Source organism: Patella vulgata, chromosome 2 (assembly GCF_932274485.2).
Source record: "Patella vulgata chromosome 2, xgPatVulg1.2, whole genome shotgun sequence".
NCBI lineage: Eukaryota > Metazoa > Mollusca > Gastropoda > Patellidae > Patella > Patella vulgata.
The window spans coordinates 61536125-61556138 of NC_065880.2; the positions used below are offsets into that span (position 1 = coordinate 61536125).

The window sequence follows — 20014 nt, forward strand, 5'->3', positions numbered from 1 at the left end:
TGGCAGTAATTATCGGAAATCGCTGAAAATCAATAGGATTCTTTGTCTCATGACCTCAAACCTCATTTAATAAACCTTAAATCAATTAAACTCATTGTAAGGTGAAACTGCATGCTTTCTGATATGGTTGGGTTATTTGAGCCTAAAAAATAGAACACAGAAAGTTTCGAAAAGGTGCCTACGTGTGAAGATTGGCGTACGCTGTTCTTTGATCTGTTATATCATGGACTGTATATACGGTTATATCACGAGGTACTTCTGTTATTTAAACCCGGGTATTGTCATTTTGTCTTCTTTTATTAAACAGAAATACGCCTATACCGATAGTTTTATCCATCTAAATAATAATTCACATACAGTAGAATCTGTATGAGAAGCCACTCCTATTCAGCGACATCTCCATGTAAGCGGTCACAATAAATTCCCCCCGTAGAAATTCTGTTGTTTCATCTCTTTATTCAACGACACATTATTTGATACTGATTGAATAAAATAAAGTACCGAGTTTTGTCACGATCATCTAGTATCTCTTTATTGTTAAACCGACGTTTTAGCGCCTCCTATATTACATACAGAGTTACACCCCCTGTAAATAGTGATAAAATTAGCGACGTTTTTTTGTTCATGTGCTTTTTTGATAAAATAAAATGAATTCATCGATTTTCTTCACAAAAATGGATAAATAGTATCGAATGCATCACAATGGTAGACAGTAGTATCGAAGGTTGGTACAAAATGACAAGTTTACTTAAGTTATGTCTGAGATTTGAGTAAAGAATTTTCGTTCGGCACAAGATTCAGCGACGGTCAAATTTACCGCTTCCAATGCATTCAAGCGTAATATTTAATTTATGTCAGCACAAAAAGCACCAAGATTTTATCAAGAGGCCACTCCCGTTATGTTATGTCCGAGATTTGAGTAAAGAATTTTCGTTCGGCGCATGATTCAGCGACGGTCAAATTTACCGCTTCCAATGCATCCAAGCGTAATATTTAATTTATGTCAGCACAAAAAGCAACGAGATTTTATTAAGAGGCCACTCCCGTAAAGCGGTCAGTTGTGAAAATTCCCTTGGGTGGCTGCTTAATGCAGATTCTACTGTACTGACAAATAAGTCACACATGGTATCTAATATCGGTAAATCACACCTCAATTAATATATCTTTTCTGGTTTAAATCACAAATGAATTAAAAGCCTTCGTTATAGTGTAGTTTGAATTCGATTGTACCGTCTTTTCCAGGATTATACTCTAACACATGGATATCATTCACGACAGGATCACCGACTTTTGTTCCAGGGCGAATTGATGAATAGTAGTTCAAGTTTTTGTAATCATTGAAAAAATCATGTGCTATGTACTTAACGTTATATGGCCGGGGAAATGTACGAGCTTTCTTAATGTAATCAACATATTATTGTGGGCATTAATTGGTTGGTTATGTAATTTCCGTTCAATGGAGGAGTGCACGCTATCGACCTCCATCTGTGTATGCCTCTTAGTCTTAGGCCATGTTAAATTAATTCTGTGTTTCAGGTTTTAGGGTCTCCAGAATTCAATGAGGGAGGGAGGTCAACACAACACACCTCCCAATTTTTAACACAACGCACATTTTTTCAACACAACACAAACTCGGGATATAGCTGAATATACCCAATAGAGCCATCTCCCGGATTGTTTTTCTGATTTCCAGGAAGATTTTCTATTATTATTACTAAATAATCTATCAGGTGTGGATGTCACATTCTATGTTGTACTAGAACTGCATTTTAAGGCCGCCTTGGAGCACAGGAGTCTGACCTTCTATCCGTATATATATATATATATATGCATACACCATGTATAACCAGATATATAAATAATAAAAAAAGATTGTCTGGTTGGACATGGTGTATGCATATATATATACGGATAGAAGGTCAGACTCCTAGTGCCTGGAGGCACTCAAACTGGCCTATTGATATTATCATTGTAGTTCAGTGGCGCTGCCATCCACATCTAATGGATTGTTAATTTAACAATAATAACATAACTACTCTAATGTATGAATTTATATCATATACTTTTAATAAACTTGTACGATGGAAGTTGTAGGCAAGTTGAAATAAGTCGCACTGTACCGGAAATAATAGTAAACAAGCCAACAGTGAGGCTGATGTCCCCCGCCGAAATAGGAAAATAATTAGAGGACACATATAAATTTATCACAAATTATCTTTTACAAAGTATTGAACAATCAAACAGTATATCTTTACTTATAGTCTAACAATCAACGTAGGAGAGTTATTGTTTTCCAAAGTCTCGACCAATCAAATTGCGTATCGCTCTGCTTACCCTGAGCAGAAAATGCTCATTATCAAACTTAGTCAAGGTATTACTGTAATGAAACTATACACCAAGTTTCATCAATCTCACTTAATTAGAACTAAAGTTATCGTGTCCCAAAGCATCAACCAATCAAATTGCTTATCTCTGCTTACCCTAAGCGGAAAATGCTCATCTTTGAACTCCATCAAGGCATTGACCTAATCAACACATACACCAAGTTTGAACATTCTAGCTCAATTAGGAAGAGAGTTATCGTGCCCCAAAGTATCAACCAATCAAATTGCTGCTTACCCTGAGCAGAAAATGCTCATTATCAAACTTAGTCAAGGTATTACTGTAATGAAACTATACACCAAGTTTCATCAATCTCACTTAATTAGAACTAAAGTTATCGTGTCCCAAAGCATCAACCAATCAAATTGCTTATCTCTGCTTACCCTAAGCGGAAAATGCTCATCTTCGAACTCCATCAAGGCATTGACCTAATCAACACATACACCAAGTTTGAACATTCTAGCTCAATTAGGAAGATAGTTATCGTGCCCCAAAGTATCAACCAATCAAATTGCTTATCTCTGCTTAGCCTAAGCGGAAAATGCTCATCTTCGAACTCCATCAAGGCATTGACCTAATAAACACATACACCAAGTTTGAACATTCTAGCTCAATTAAAAGTTATCGTGTCCCAAAGCATCAACCAATCAAATTGCTTATCTCTGCTTACCCTAAGCGGAAAATGCTCATCTTCGAACTCCATCAAGGCATTGACCTAATCAACACATACACCAAGTTTGAACATTCTAGCCCAATTAGGAAGAGAGTTATCGTGTCCCAAAGCATCAACCAATCAAATTGCTTATCTCTGCTTACCCTAAGCGGAAAATGCTCATCTTCGAACTCCATCAAGGCATTGACCTAATAAACACATACACCAAGTTTGAACATTCTAGCTCAATTAGGAAGAGAGTTATTGTGTCCCAAAAAGTGTGACGGACAGACAGACGGACAGACAGACGGACGGACAGACGGACAGACAGACGGACGGACAGACAGACGGACGGACAGACGGACGAACCCATTTTAATAGTCCCCTGCTTTCTTCGAAAGGCGGGGGACAATAAAATAAAAATTGTCCAGTCCGTAAACTGTTATTAGAAGTCGGCGCGTGTTAGGACAAACAAGTCTATGTACACAAGTAACCAAGGACAACGTGGCAGCGAAAGTTCGCGTGCTGACACATGGAGTAATGTAATACCGTATTAAATTTATGACCGTGATTTGTTTTCAAATCTTTCTGTATACAAATTACGATATTATTTTATTTTTTTAAACCAATATTTATGCGTGTAAATTAAAAATGTGCGTATGTTGCCTAAAATAGACAGGCGTGTGTTCGATAGTGAAGAATGCACTGTGTGGATCGGTACGCGCACGGAGCTGCTGAAATCAAAACACAACACAAACTACCGTGTAGAAAATCAACACAACCATCGATTTGACAATGTGAAAGATACGCGCGCGGTTGACCCGAAACGCAGAATTAATTTAACACGGCCTTATCCAAAAACTTTTGGTAAATGGTCAAATTAGCCGTTGAAGATAATTTGACCATTTGACGTATTGGATAATGTACTATTTCTATTCTGGTATCCGCAACCGTCACTGTATATAATCAAAGTCTTAAAGTTCTTCCCCAAATGCTTTATATAATCAACAAGAAAAGACGAAAATGTGTTAGCAGTAAAATCTCCTTCACTTTCATGCCAAACATAGCAGGTCACATCAGCAGATGCCAAGTCATAAACTGTAAAATTATGCACAGCTAGCTTAGTCTTATAATAAAGCGCACTGGTTTGCAGTGACGGGCATAAAAGTACGGCCTGTACATCTAGTGTTATCACGGCTAAGGAATCCTCAGACACGTCAAAATTCAAGTTTTGGGCAAAATTACGTCACTCCGGTGCCGACAGAAATTTTTATCGGGAGAAGAAAGTTAAGAATTTGAACCACGGAGCATATGGGCTTTTCTTTTACACAAATCAGGCAATAAATAGTTAACCCAGAACCCATAAACTGAAATTAAGATAGGTTGCCAGGCAACAAAACATACGCCCACAGCAGCTAAATCGTCCGAGCGGTCGCATATTTATTCCTTTGTACGTAATTGGGGACCTTTACAAGACAGTTCCATACAGATCAGATTATAAACTTTGTCGTTTGAGGGTTTACAAGGTTCTACAAACTGAAACAAGGGTCTCAACTCTGGGTGATAACTTTTTCCGTTAGAGCGTTCACAAGGATCAATAAAGTGAAACAAGGGCCATAATTCTAGACGTAATAAACGGAAATTGGTGAAATTCAACAGGCTTTTCTGTTTCACTAATCTAAATAATGCATATAAATTTCACAAAGATCGAATGATAACTTTTGGCTTTGGAGCGTTCACAAGGTTAAATAACGTGGAACAAGGGCCATAACTCTTTTGGAGTTAGAGCGTTCACAAGGTTCAATCAAGTGAAACAAGGGCCATAACTCTATACGTAATAAACAGAAATTGTTGAAATTCAATAGGCTTCTTCATTTCACTAACTTTAATATTGCATATAAATTTCACAAAGATCGTATGTTAACTTTTGGCATTAGAGCGTTCACAAGGTTCAACAAAGTGAAACAAGGGCCATAACTCTAGACGTAATAAACGGAAATTATTGAAATTAAATAGGCTTCTTCATAAAATTGATAAAATTCTTAACCAGCGGCTGCCAGGCAGGATACGCCCACATTTTTCGAGAGATGGATAGAGAACAAGCTAAAATGAAAGCGATTTTTCATACAATCAGGGGCCATAATTCAGGAAGTTACGGTCCGATATACACGAATATCGACAGGAACCGAGATCTTTGCATTATAAACTCACATTTCAAGTTTCAACAAAATGGGATAAAAATTGTGACCTCTATAGGGTCCACAACCTTGATATACCATATTTTTACCCTAATTGAGAACGAACGGCGGCCATTTTGTCTGTCAATTTTGGGGCGATTTTCACGAAATTCGAACTCAGCTGTCCTTAGGGTGAACGGTAATATAATAATACAGTTTTTTAAATCAGATAAAAATTATGACCTCTAATGGGTCCACAAGCTAAAAACGCGATTTTTCGTACAATCAGGGGCCATAATTGAGGAAGTTACGGTCCGAATATCAAAAGAAACCGAGATCTTTGGATTATAAACTTACATTTCAAGTTTCAACAAAATTGGATAAAAATTGTGACCTCTATAGGGTCCACAACCTTGATATACCATATTTTTACGCTATTTGAGAACGAACAGCGGCCATTTTGTCTGTCAATTTTGGGCCGATTTTCATGAAATTCAAACTCATTCATCCTTAGGGTGTAACGGTGATATAATGATAAAATCGGATAAAAAAACTGTTACCTTAGGGTGTAACAGTGATATAATAATACAGTTTTTTAAATTGGATAAAAATTATGACCTCTATACGGTCCACAAGCTAAAAACGTGATTTTTCATACAATCAGGGGCCATAATTCAGGAAGTTACGGTCCGATTTGACGAATATCGAAAGGAACCGAGATCTTTGGGTTATAAACTTACATTTCAAGTTTCAACAAAATCAGATAAAAATTGTGACCTCTATAGGGTCCACAACCTTGATATACCAAATTTTTACGCTATTTGAGAACGAACGGCGGCCATTTTGTCTGTCAATTTTAGGCCGATTTTCATTTCATTTCAAGTTTCAACAAAATCGGATAAAAATTGTGACCTCTATAGGGTCCACAACCTTGATATACCATATTTTTCACGAAATTCGAACTCAGTCGTCCTTAGGATGTAACGGTTATATAATAATACGTTTTTTTTAAATAGGATAAAAATTATGACCTCTATAGGGTCCACAAGCTAAAAACGTGATTTTTCGTGCAATCAGGGGCCATAATTCAGGACATTATGCGCGAATATCGAAAGGAACCGAGATCTTTGGGTTATAAACTTACATAAACTCTATAGGGTCCACAAGCTAAAAACACAATTTTTCGTACAATCAGGAGCCATAATTCAGGAAGTTATGGTCCGATATGCTCGAATATCAAAAGAAACCGAGATCTTTGGATAATAAACTTACATTTCAAGTTTCAACAAAATCGGATAAAAATTGTGACCTCTATAGGGTCCACAACCTTGATATACCATATTTTTCACGAAATTCGAACTCAGTCGTCCTTAGGATGTAACGGTTATATAATAATACGTTTTTTTTAAATAGGATAAAAATTATGATTTCTATAGGGTCCACAAGCAAAAAACGCGATTTTTCGTACAATCAGGGGCCATAATTCAGGAAGTTATGGTCCGATATGCACGAATATTGACAGGAACCGAAATCTTTGGGTTATAAACTTACATTTCAAGTTTCAACAAAATCGGATAAAAATTGTGATCTCTATAGGGTCCACAACCTTGATATACCATATTCTTACGCTATTTGAGAATGAATGGCGGCCATTTTGTCTGTCAATTTTGGGCCGATTTTCACCAAATTTGTACTCAGTCGTCCTTAGGGTGTAACGGTGATATAATAATACGGGTTTTTAAATCGGATAAAAATTATGATTTCTATAGTGTCCACAAGCTAAAACATGATTTTTTGTACAATCAGGGGACATAATTCAGGAAGTTATGTTCCGATATGCGCGAATATCGAAAGGAACCGAGATCTTTGGGTTATAAACTTACATTTCAAGTTTCAACAAAATCGGATAAAAACTGTGACCTCTATAGGGTCCACAACCTTGATATACCATATTTTTACGCTATTTGAGAATGAACGACGGCCATTTTGGCTGTCAGTTTTGGGCCGATTTTCACGAAATTGGAACTCGGCCATCCTTAGGGTGTAACGGTGATATAATAATACGTTTTTTTAAATCAGATAAAAAATATGACCTCTTTAGGGTCCACAAGCTAAAAACGCGATTTTTCGTACAATCAGGGGCCATTATTCAGGACGTTACAGTCCGATATGCGCGAATATCGAAAGGAACTGAGATCTTTGGGTTATCAACTTGCATTTCAAGTTTCAACAAAATCAGATAAGAATTGCGACCTCTTTAGTGTCCACAAGCTAAAAACATGATTTTTCGTACAAACAGGGGCCATAAACCATGAAGTTTTGATCCGATACATGCCAATATTGAAAGTAGCCGAGATCATTTGGAGATAAACCTATATTTCAAGTTTCGTCAAAATCGGATAAGAATTGTGACCTGTAGAGTGTCCACAAACAAATTGTGGACGGACGGACGTCGGTGCGGACAGGGGCGACGACAATATACGTCCACATGAAAATGTGGGCGTATAATTAGTTAGAAACCAATTTGTGTTATCTATATGATCATATGGATTCATTCTATTAGTTGACTGGAATCAAATATCAAAATTTTAAACAAATAACAAATACGACTGATATGAATAAATTATTTGTTTCGAAGGCTATATATACAGTTTTTGCCCAAACTACGTCATTTCCGGTGACATTTAAAATGTTAAATTGGTTTGACCTAGTTAAAATTGAGATTACGCATCAAATGGTGTCACTTTTTTGAAAATCCAATAATAATTGACTCTTTCACAAGCAAAATAGCGTAAAAAGGGACTCGTGCAAAAATACCCATTTCTCGGTAACTGCTCAATACTACAAACTAATTTTAACATACATTTTCTTTGTATGCATAATAGCTACAAGTTTATAAAAGTTACTTAGAAATGTTTTAAAATCTAAAAAGCCTGAATGGGTTGTAAATAGGTCAATTTTACACCTTTTTTCACCTCTTAATCGAATTTGCTAGAAAATGAAATCGAAATAAAAGATAGGTTGCCAGGCAACTAAACATACGCCCACAGCAGCTAAATCGTCCGAGCGGTCGACAAGAGTTGTCGTATATTTGTTCTTTTGTAGGTAATTAAAAACTAAAACAAGGGCTGTAACTCTGGAAGTAATCTACAGAAATTGTTGAAATTCGACAGACTTTTTCGTTTTACTAATTCAAATAATACATATCAATTTCATACAGATCGGATGATAACTTTTGTCGTTCGAACTTTCACAACTTTCAACAAAGTAAAACAAGGGCCATAACTCTAGAAGTAATTGACAGAAATTGCTGACATTCAACAGGCTTTTTCATTTCACTAATTTAAATGATGCATATGAATTTCATACAGATAACTTTTGTCATTCAAGCGTTCACAAGATTCAACAATGTAAAACAAGGGCCATAACTCTAGATGTAATTAACGGAAATTTGCTGAACCTTAATAGGCTTGTTCGTTTTACTAATTTAAACGATACCTATAAATTTCATACAGATTGGATAATAACTTTTGTCGTTAAAGCATTCACAAGGTACAACAAAGTGAAAAAAAGGCCATTACTCACGGTGTAATTAACGGAAATTGTTGAAATTCAATAGGCATCTTTGTTGCACTAATTTAAATGATGCATTTCAATTTTCAAACAGATCGGATGATAACTGTTGTCATTGGAGCGTTTAAAAGATTCAACAAAGTGAAACAAGGGCCATACCTCTAGATGTAATTAACGGAAATTGCTGAAATTCAATAAGCTTCTTTGTTTTACTAATCTAAATGATACATATAAATTCCACACAGATCGGATAATAACTTTTGTCGTTAGAGCATAAACAAGGTACAACAAAGTGAAACAAGGGCCATAACTAACGGCGTAATTAAAGGAAATTGCTGAAATTCAATAGGATTCTTCGTTTCACTAATTTAAATGATGCATATCAATTTCAAACAGATCGGATGATAACTGTTGTCATTAGAGCGTTCACAAGATTCAACAAAGTGAAACAAGGGCCATAACTCTAGATGTAATTAACGGAAAATGCTGAAATTTAATAGGCTTCTTTGTTTTACTAATTTAAATGATGCATATAAATTTTATACAGATCGGTTGATAACTTTTGTTGTTCAAGAAGCAACAAAGTGAAACAAGGGCCATAACTCTAGATGTAATTAACGGAAATTGCTGAAATTCAATAAGCTTCTTTGTTTTACTAATCTAAATGATACATATAAATTCCATACAGATCGGATAATAACTTTTGTCGTTAGAGCATAAACAAGGTACAACAAAGTGAAACAAGGGCCATAACTAACGGCGTAATTAAAGGAAATTGCTGAAATTCAATAGGATTCTTCGTTTCACTAATCTAAATGATGCATATCAATTTCAAACAGATTGGATGATAACTGTTGTCATTAGAGCGTTCACAAGATTCAACAACAAAGTGAAACACGGGCCATAACTCTAGATGTAATTAACGGAAAATGCTGAAATTCAATAGGCTTCTTTGTTTTACTAATTTAAATGATGCATATAAATTTCATACAGATCGATTGATAACTTTTGTCGTTAGAGCGTTCACAAGGTGCAACAAAGTGAAACAAGGGCCATAACTCCAGACGAAATTAACGGAAGTTATTGAATTTAAATAGGCTTCTTCATCCCACTAATGCAAACAACATATATCAATTTCAAAACAATCAGATGATAAATGTAGTCTGTAGAGTGTTCACAAGAAATTGTGGACGACGGACGGGGGCGACGGCAATATACGACCACTTTCCATGTGGGCGTATAAAAAAAACTGAGCTCACAGTTTTTTGCGCTTTTAAAGGGCACATTCTTTTAGTTATATGAACAAGCCAACAGTGAGACTGATGTCCCCCGCCGAAATCCCCAAATAAATAGATGACACATATTAAAAGTATCGAGCAATCAAACTGATTAATTAATCGCACATCTATTTTTTTCAAAAGTATTGAGCAATCAAACTGATTATCAACTATACACTAAGTTTCATCACTCTCTATTAGATAGAATCAAAGTTATCTTGTCCCAAAGCATCGACCAAGGAACTAAAGTTATCGTGTCCCAAAGCATCAACCAATCAAATTGCTTATCTCTACTTACCATAAGCAGAAAATGCTCATCTTCACACTCTATCAAGGCATTGACCTCATAAAAACCTACACCAAGTTTGAACATTGTAGCTCAATTAAAGTTATTGTGTTACAAAGTCTCAGCCAATCAAATTGCTTATCGCTCTGCTTACCCTTAGCAGAAAATGCTCATTATCAAACTTATTCAAGGTATTGATGTAATGAAACTATACACCAAGTTTCATCACTCTCACTTAATTAGAACTAAAGTTATCGCGTCCCAAAGCATCAACCAATCAAATTGCTTATCTCTGCTTACCCTAAGCAGAAAATGTTCATCTTCGAACTCCATCAAGGCATTGACCTAATAAACACCTACACCAAGTTTGAACATTCTTGGTCAATTAGAAGGAGAGTTATTGTGTCCCAAAAAGTGTGACAGACAGACAGACGGATGGACAGACGGACGGACAGACAGACGAACGAACCCATTTTAATAGTCCCCTGCTTACTACAGGGGACAAAAAATAATATTTGCTTTCGAAAAGTGGTACCGAACTGTCAAAATTGTAGTTTTTGGTAAAATTACGCCACTTCCGGTCATGACAGATAACTCTATCGGTAACAAAAAAAATGACAATTGAGACAACGGAGCATATGAACTTTGATTTATATAAATCGAACAATAAATAATTAATCTAGGACTGAAAAACTGAATTAGCCAATGGTTGCCAAGTAAAATTACTGAGACAAAACAATTTCACATTTTTGCTCAAGTCAGATGATTCTTTAATTCTGTGTAAAACACAACCAAAAAATATTCATATATAAAAAAGATTTTTGTAAAAATTTAAATTTTCTAAATTTGGCACCTTATATCTGCGAAGATTTGCCGAAAATCAAAAGTAGCGTAGATATGTGCCCTGTGTCCGGCTATGCCAAAATGTATCAAAAGTTAAAATCCAAAGATTATTATTAAAATTACTGCAATATTTTTAAAGATAGGTTGCCAGGCAACGAAACATACACCCACAGCAACTAAATCATCTGAGCAGTCGACAATGTTTGTCGCATATTTATTCCTTTGTAGGTAATTGGGGGCCTTTACAAGACAGTTCCATACAGATCAGATTATAACTTTTGTCGTTTGAGGGTTTACAAGGTTCTACAAATGGAAACAAGGGTCTCAACTCTGGAAGTAATCTACAGAAATTGTTGAAATTTGACAGGCTTTTTCGTTTTACTAATTTAAATAATGCATATAAATTTCATACAGATCACATGATCACTTTTGTCATTCAAACGTTCACAAGGTTCGCAAATCACCATAACTCTAGAAATTATTGACGGAAATTGCTGAAATTCACTAAACCTCTGTTTCACAAATTAAAATGATGCATATAAATTTCATACATATCGGATGATAACTTTCATCAATCGAGCATTAACAAGGTTTAACAAAGTGAAACAAGGGCCATAACTCTAGAAGTAATTATTGTAAATTGCTCAAATTCAATAGGCTTCGTGGTTTCACTAATTTAAATAATGCATATAAATTTCACAAAGATCCAATGATAACTTTCGGCGTTGGAGCGTTCACAAGGTTCAATAAAGTGAAGAGAGCCATAATTCTAGACGTAATGAACGGAAATTGCTGAAATTCTCAATAGGATTTTTCTTTATAACTTAAATGGAACATATAAATTTCATACAGATTGACAGTTAACTTTAGAGGTTAGAGAGTTTACAAAGTGAAACAAGGGCCATAACTCTAGAAGTAATAAACGGAAATTGCTGAAATTCAATGGGATTCTTCTCTTGACTAATTTAAATGACACATGTTAATTTCATACAGATCGGCAGAGCGTGAGAGCGTTCACATGGTGCAACAAGGGCCATAACTCTAGAAGTAATAGACAGAAATTGCTGAAATTCAATAGGCTTCTTCGTTTCACTAATTTAAATCATGCACATAAATTTGACAAAGATCGGATAATAACTTTTGGCGTTAGAGCGTTCACAAGTTTCAATAAAGTGAAACAAGGGCCATAACTCTAGATGTAGTAAACGAAAATTGCTGAAATTCAATAGGCTTCTTCGTTTCACTAATTTAAATAATGCATATAAATGTCACAAAGATCGGATTTTAACTTTTGGCATTAGAGCGTTCACAAGGTCAAACAAAGTGAAACAAGGGCCATAACTCTAGACGTAATAAACGGAAATTATTGAAATTAAATAGGCTTCTTCATCTCACTAAGATATTTGGCAATGGGGGAATCACTCCGGAACGGAAAGTCACAAAACACTGGGCATATAAAAATTGTTGAAAATCAACATCCAGTTTTTTGTCTCCTAAACCCTTTGGATAAATTTCCAATCAATTGCATGATAACTTTAATCCCTAGAGGGTATTTAGATGGATGTGACAACAATATTTCAATGTGGGCATATAAAAATTACCTTTTTTACTACTGTGTACACCGGATTCCTCATCTGATATGTCCATATCATTTTGTTCTTGTCGTAAATTAAGAGAAAGAATATGAACAGGTATGGGGGGTGGGTGAGCATCAAAGTTTGAGGGGGGAGGGGGGGGAGGAGGATCATGTGCTTGTGATAAGAGTGAGGATGGTGGAGCAGGTCCTTCTTTATGTGCCATCCATTGTTTAGCCAAAGCTGCCCAGTCCACTGAAATAAATAAATATTGCAAAAGATTACTTTACCACTGATAATGTTGATATCATTGACTTATGAACAATTAACTTTTAATTCTATAATTATAAATGAAAATATTTGCCACAAACAAATCAAGGACATTATTTTATAGGGGTCTTTAGCAGTGGGATGAAACCTGGAGACCCGGAGAAAGCCTACTCCTTGTCAAGTAAAACCGGGGAATTGAAACCACGTCAGTTGACTCAATGACAGACCTTATGATACAGTGCACACGTGCTACCCATTCGCCCATCCACGCCCCCATTTTATAATAGTAATAATAATAACTAGATCTGCTAGGCAGATATGAAAGCTTTCATATTCACAGTCACTTCATGTCACTTGTCATGGGTTATATAAAGAATCTCAAAGATAGGTTGCCAGGCAACGAAACATACGCCCACAGCAACTAAATCGTCCGGGCAGTCAACCAGGGTTGTCACATATTTTTACTTTTTTCGGTAATGAAACATTTATAATACACTAAAATCTGATTAAGAGCAACAACTCACAAAGTAATTATCAGAAAACTATTAGAATTTGTTTGGTTTTTATAAAGTTCTGCCCCATGCCAACGTTTTGTATGCAAAGCTTTTAATATCATGGATTTAACTGTTCAAGTCATAAAAATTCATTGAAAATCAATATACTTGTTCGTCTCAAGATCTTAAACTCTGTGTATCAATCTGAAGTCAATCGGATGATAACTTTAGCCTTTAGAGCGTCACAAGATTTTGCAAAGTGATCAAGGGCCATAACTTTGGCAGTAATTATCGGAAATCATTGAAAATCAATAGGAATCTTTTTCTCATGACCTCAAACACTGTGTATAAATTTAAACTCGATCGGATATTAACTTTAGCCTCTAGAGCATCCACAAGATATTTTGAAGTGATCAAGGGCCATAACTCTGGCAGTAATTATCGGAAATCGATGAAAATCAATAGGCTTCTTCGTCTCATGACCTTAAACACTGTGTATAAATTTAAGGTCAATCGGATATTAACTTTGGCCTCTAGAGCGTCCGCAAGATTTTTTGAAGTGATCAAGGGCCATAACTCTGGCAGTAATTATCGGAAATCGCTGACATTCAAAGCGCCCAGGTTATTGCAGGGACATAATAGTTCGATTTATAAGCTATCGATTTAGATCTCTTGTTTTCAAAAAACAAACAATAATGACAGAAATTTCAAAATATATATAAACGAAGCCCTAATTAAAGGAGGTCGATTCTGTATAGGAAACCAGAGACCTTTACAAAAATAAACTTATAGAGGGTTGTTGGACAAACATGGTAGAATTATGGTGAAATCCCTAGATGGTAAAATATCTACAGTCAATTATGATACCGACCTTAGCCAGTTCATAAGGCCACAGGGTACTTTTGCCAACGCAGCAACTATCACCAATAATTGTCTACCTGTTAACGACCAAACGGGATTAAAATCAATTGATTCAAGTCACATTGATGCAGCTCCAAACACCATCCAGGAATTGAACTCTCGGGGTCCGCTATCATCTACCCCTACAAATAGAAACTTTTGACACTTCATCAAACGAAGGTTTTCAAACAGTTGGCGCACGTTCAAGAAGGTCAAATGCCATTCAGTTTCCTGATGATAATCGGTTCACGTTACCAACACCAGATCTGTATAACAGATGCTAGGACATTCCCAGGGTTCGGGTCAACTGATTATATTGCCATAGCTGCATGGAATATTCATGGATTGAATTCAGTAATAGACGATAATTCCTTTATCAATTATATATCTGATTTTGATATGGTACTGTTATGTGAAACCTGGTTAAAAGACAGTAAGGAGAGTATATCAATTGAAAACTTTTCACCTGGGGTGTTCGTGAATCGTGGCAACTTATATAAACTTGGTAAACGTAACTCAATCTATGGTGACTTAGCTATTCTACATAAGCCGAATCTAAATAAATATGTGTCTGTAGTTCACACTGAACCGTGGGTTTATGTGTTGTTAAGCTAGATCGATCTCTGTTTGAATCTTTTGAAGATGTTTATATTATTTTTGTATAATCACGCCAATATATGTAATTTTGATATATTTCTTGAGATAGAACAGATTTATGTCCATTATTCCTGCATAGGTAAAGCTTTGATATGTGGGGATTTCAACGGCAGAACACGAGAGGAATCTGAACAAATAGAAAATGATAATTTAGATAGATATATTGGCACCTTAGCTCATGTTTGTAATAATAGAAATATTATTCCTCGTCAATCTCAAGATAAAGTTTTAAATTTTTTGGGAAACAAATTAATTGATCTATGCAAATCAACCGACTGTTTAATCGCAATGGTAGGCTAGACGAAGATAAAAATTTAGGTAAATTTACGTTTTGCTCACCAAGAGGAACAAGTGTTATAGATTACTTCTTAGTCCCAAATGATTATTTAAATCTTATACATAAATTTGAAGTTTTAGATATAACTGAATTTTCGGACCATTCACCTCTAAAATAATTTAAACTACAGGTTAAATCTCTAATAGATATCAATGACAATATAAGGAATGATGTTAGAGAAAACACGACGATAGAACAGGTTATTAAATGGGACATATCGAGAATTAATGTATTTCGCGAGGTAGTATGAAGCCCTAAATAGCATTGTTTTGAGTAATAACGGTAACATTCATATTCTTGTGAAAGATATCACTGATGTTTTTCGTGATATAACTGTTTCCTTATTTGGAAAAACTAAAACCAACCATGTCTTCGTGACAGAATTAGAAATCTTAAAGAAAATAAAGGGTTTGACAGTGATTGTAAATTAGCCCGAAATAAATTCAATAAAAGTAGAAATATTTTTCTAAAAAATCGTTGTGAGTTTAATAAAATATTATTTAATCTGCATCGAAGTGAGTTCAATCAAATCAAAAGAAAGTCTAAGTTGAAATATAATAAAGCCTTGGGATCTCATCTGTGTGCCCTTTCTAAATCTAACTCCAAAATATTCTGGGATGCCATAATGAAAAAGAAAAATTTCAAAGCGTCAAATCTGACATCATGTGAATTTTTAAAGTATTTCGAAAGTGTGTATGGCAAAGTTTCTGAAACTAATCCCCAATTTGGTTTAACTTTTTTCAACAATAGCAAAAGTATTGATATTTTATTGCCTCTTATGGTTACAATTTTTAATTTAATTTATGATAGTGGTTTTTTTCCGGAATGCTGGGAAGATAGCATATCAGTTCCTGTACCCAAAGCAGGTGATTTTAATATAAAGGACAACTATAGGGGAATTTCAATAATGTCAACTTTTTCAAAAATCTTTTCTATCATTCTAAATCACAGACTGTACACTTGGTGCGAAAGGAATAATAAATTAGATGAAACTCAGTTTGGATTTAGGAAAGATAAAAGTACAATTGATGCTCTTTTTATTCTTAATGGATTAATTAGTCATTCACTAGACAATCGCCAAAAACTCTATTGTGCTTTTATAGATCTGTGTAAAGCTTTTGATACAGTAAACAGAAATCAGTTGTTTTATAAACTTAATTCAATCGGTGTAAGCTCTAAAATGATAACTATAATCAAATCAATGAACAGTAAAGTGAGCAGTTTTGTTAAGTTTAAAGGTGAATTATCTACATCATTTCTTAGTATGTCAGGAGTTAAACAAGCGAATCATTGTCCCCGCTTTTATTTTTAATATTTATTAACAACCTAAGAGATTTTTTATCCAACGATGATACAAATTTTAAACACCTAGAAAATATCACTATATATTCATTACTCTTTGCAGACGATACTGCCCTCTTTGCTATGAAACCGGAAACTTTACAATTACTTAATTACTTTTAAATAAATTTATCCAGTATTGTAAAATTTGGAATTTAGAAATAAATGCTAAGAAAACCAAAATAGTTATATTTAACCGTGGTAGGCTTCCATTAAACTTAAATTTTATATTCATGAAACACAACTTGATATTGTTAATCAATATATATATCTGGGTATTTTACTTTGTGACAATGGTAAATTTTCTAAAACAGAAAAACGTGTGGCGTCACAGGGCAGAAAAGCAATGCGAGCACTTTTAACTTCAACAAAAAACTTTTATTTTAATCCAATTGTTTACTGTCAATTATTTAACACTATAGTTTCGTCTGTTTTTAACTATGCCTGTGAAGTTTGGTTGTTTTCATAATGCTAAGTCAATTGATAAAGTACAAAATGATTTTATGAGATATATTTTAAAAGTAGGTAAAAACTGTGCTGTTGCTGCTATGCTAGGCGAATTAGGAATGTCCCCAGCTATAATTAAGCGTCAGATAAGAATAATAAGATATTGGTTCAAAGTATTGAAGGAAAAGAATTCATTATTATCTAATGTATATACTCTTTTATATAATGATTCGCTACGTGGTTCATTAAACTGGGCAACTGAAATAAAATTGATTTTAAATAACGTGGGGTTTTCCTATATATAATATGGGATCAACAAAATGCTTTTGATATATCAATTTTACCACAAATAGAAATTCGTATAAAAGATCAATTTTACCAGACATGGTTCGCCACAGTAGAAGATTCAAGTAAACTACGGTTTTATAAATTATATAAAACTATTCATGAACCAGAAACGTACCTCAAGTCAAGTATAAAACTGTTATATGTCATTTTCGTTGTGGTCTTCTCCAACTAAGCATTGAAACCGGGCGATATAATAAAATCGAAAGATATAAAAGATTATGCAAATGTTGTAATAAGAAAGCTGTTGAAGATGAATTCCACTTTCTGCTGTGCTGTCCCGCTTATATATCCAAATATTTTTCACGATATTTTTGGTCTTTTCCATCACTGCACAAACTAAAAAATCTCATGAATCACGGCGATAATAATATAAAACTGCTAAACCTTGAAAAATACTTGTATCATTCAATGAAAATTAGAGAAAAACTGTTAGATAACCATGCCTAATGGGAAATGGGAAACTTTTTTTTTTGGTTGGGGTGGGATTATTAAATTATATATATATATTTATTTTCAGTGATATGAGTTTATAATGGGAGAGGGGGACTATATATATATATGAATTTATTTTCAGTGTTACAGGTGTACAATAGAGTTGTTTTGTTAATAAATGTCTAATGGTTTATATAACATTTCAAGCCTAAAGAAAGACCTGCAAAAGGCAGATTTAACTCTTGCATAATGTATGTTTAAACTATTATAGCAAGAACTGTCAGTTCTTTATGTAAATCTTACGTAATTCATCTTTTACTGTCCCTGGTTGATCATCACATACAAGATACCTTTACACAATCATCAGTTATGCATCAATGGACATATTTGAAATTTACTAATTCAGAGAGACAAAGCGAAGCGAATGTAATTGATACTCCATTAAACCAAGTATACATATCAAAATAAACGAACAAGCAATTCGATACATCCGTTGTCTTTCAGTTTTATTGGGTTTTTTTTATATATATTTAAAATAGAAATACATAGCCTTCGGTCACGGCAAATGCCTCAGTAGTCAGCTAATGTTTTTTTTGTTTATGTGATTCATAATGTAACAAATAATAGTATTTATTTAATTTTAATATTCTTTGGGTAAGAGGGGGGTTGGGTGGCTCCTTGGATAACGCATGCATTTTAGATCGTAAGTTCTGTCATTGAGTCAAGTGGCGTGGTTTCGATTCCTCGCTTGTACGTGACAAGGAATGGGGTCGCCATCTAACCTCGTCCACTGGTTTCCTCCCAAAGCTAAAGACCTTATGTGCAAGCAAATTATAGTTTGTTTCGAGTGGGCGTAAAATTCCATTTATCTTTTTCTCTCTCTTCTCTCTCTCCCTGGACTGTTTTGACAATCGGATAAAAATTATGACCTCTATAGGGTCCACAAGCTAAAAACGTGATTTTTCGTACAATCAGGGGCCATAATTCAGGAAGTTACGGTTCGATATGCACAAATATCGAAAGGAACCGAGATCTTTAGGTTATAAACTTACATTTCAAGTTTCAACAAAATCGGATAAAAATTGTGACCTCTATAGGGTCCACAAACTAAAAATGTTGGGCCATAACAAGCTAAAAACAGGGGCCATAATCCATGAAGTTTAGATCCGATACATGCCAATATCGAAAGCAGCCGAGATCTTTTGGAGATAAACCTATATTTCAAGTTTTGTCAAAATCAGATAAGAATTGTGACCTGTAGAGTGTCCACAAACAAATTGTGGACGGACGGATGACAGGGACGACGACAATAGAAATCAGTTGATGCCGTTGCCGTTGCCAAGTATGATGGGTCGACGAGTTGAATCGCTACCGCCAAATGACAGGAGACAGATTCTCTAAACCACGACCTATTGTGTATGTGTTCAAGCCCATTAATGTGGATTTTTCACTACTTTTCATTTTCAATTCAAAATGGCGTCCATCTTTCAAAACACATCAGTAAGATCCATTTATAATACATTAAAATCTGATCAAGAGTAACAACTCATTAAGTAATTCTCAGAAAACCATTAGAATTTGTTTGGTTTTTATAAAGTTCTGCCCCATGCTAACGTTTAGTATATGAAACTTTTAACATCAAGGATTTAGCTGTTCAAGTCATAAAAATTAATTGAAAATCAATATACTTGTTCATCTCAAGACTTTAAACTTCCGTGTATCAATCTGAAGTCAATCGGATGATAACTTTAGCTTCTAGAGCGTCACAAGATCACAAGTGATCAAGGGCCATAACTAAACTTTGGAAGTAATTATCGGAAATCATTGAAAATCAAATTGATTCTTCGTCTCATGATCTCAAACACTATGTATAACTTTAAAGTCAATCAGATATTAACTTTAGAATCAAGAGAATTTACAAGATTTTTTTAAGTGATCAAGGGCTATAACTAAACTTTGGCAGTAATTATCGGAAATCATTGAAAATCAAATTGATTCTTCGTCTCATGACCTCAAACACTATG

The 20014-nt window shown here is 34.7% G+C and overlaps 1 long non-coding RNA gene across 2 annotated transcripts in view; it reads right to left on the bottom strand.

Moving 5' to 3' along the window:
• The window catches only part of LOC130010699 (uncharacterized), a 122344-nt gene that overhangs the window by 42525 nt on the left and 59805 nt on the right, over positions 1-20014 (bottom strand). For both annotated transcript variants that reach the window (XR_008785975.1, XR_008785976.1), the window contains exon 3: positions 12792-13019. This is a non-coding gene — a long non-coding RNA (uncharacterized LOC130010699). The remainder of the gene's footprint in view (positions 1-12791; positions 13020-20014) is intronic.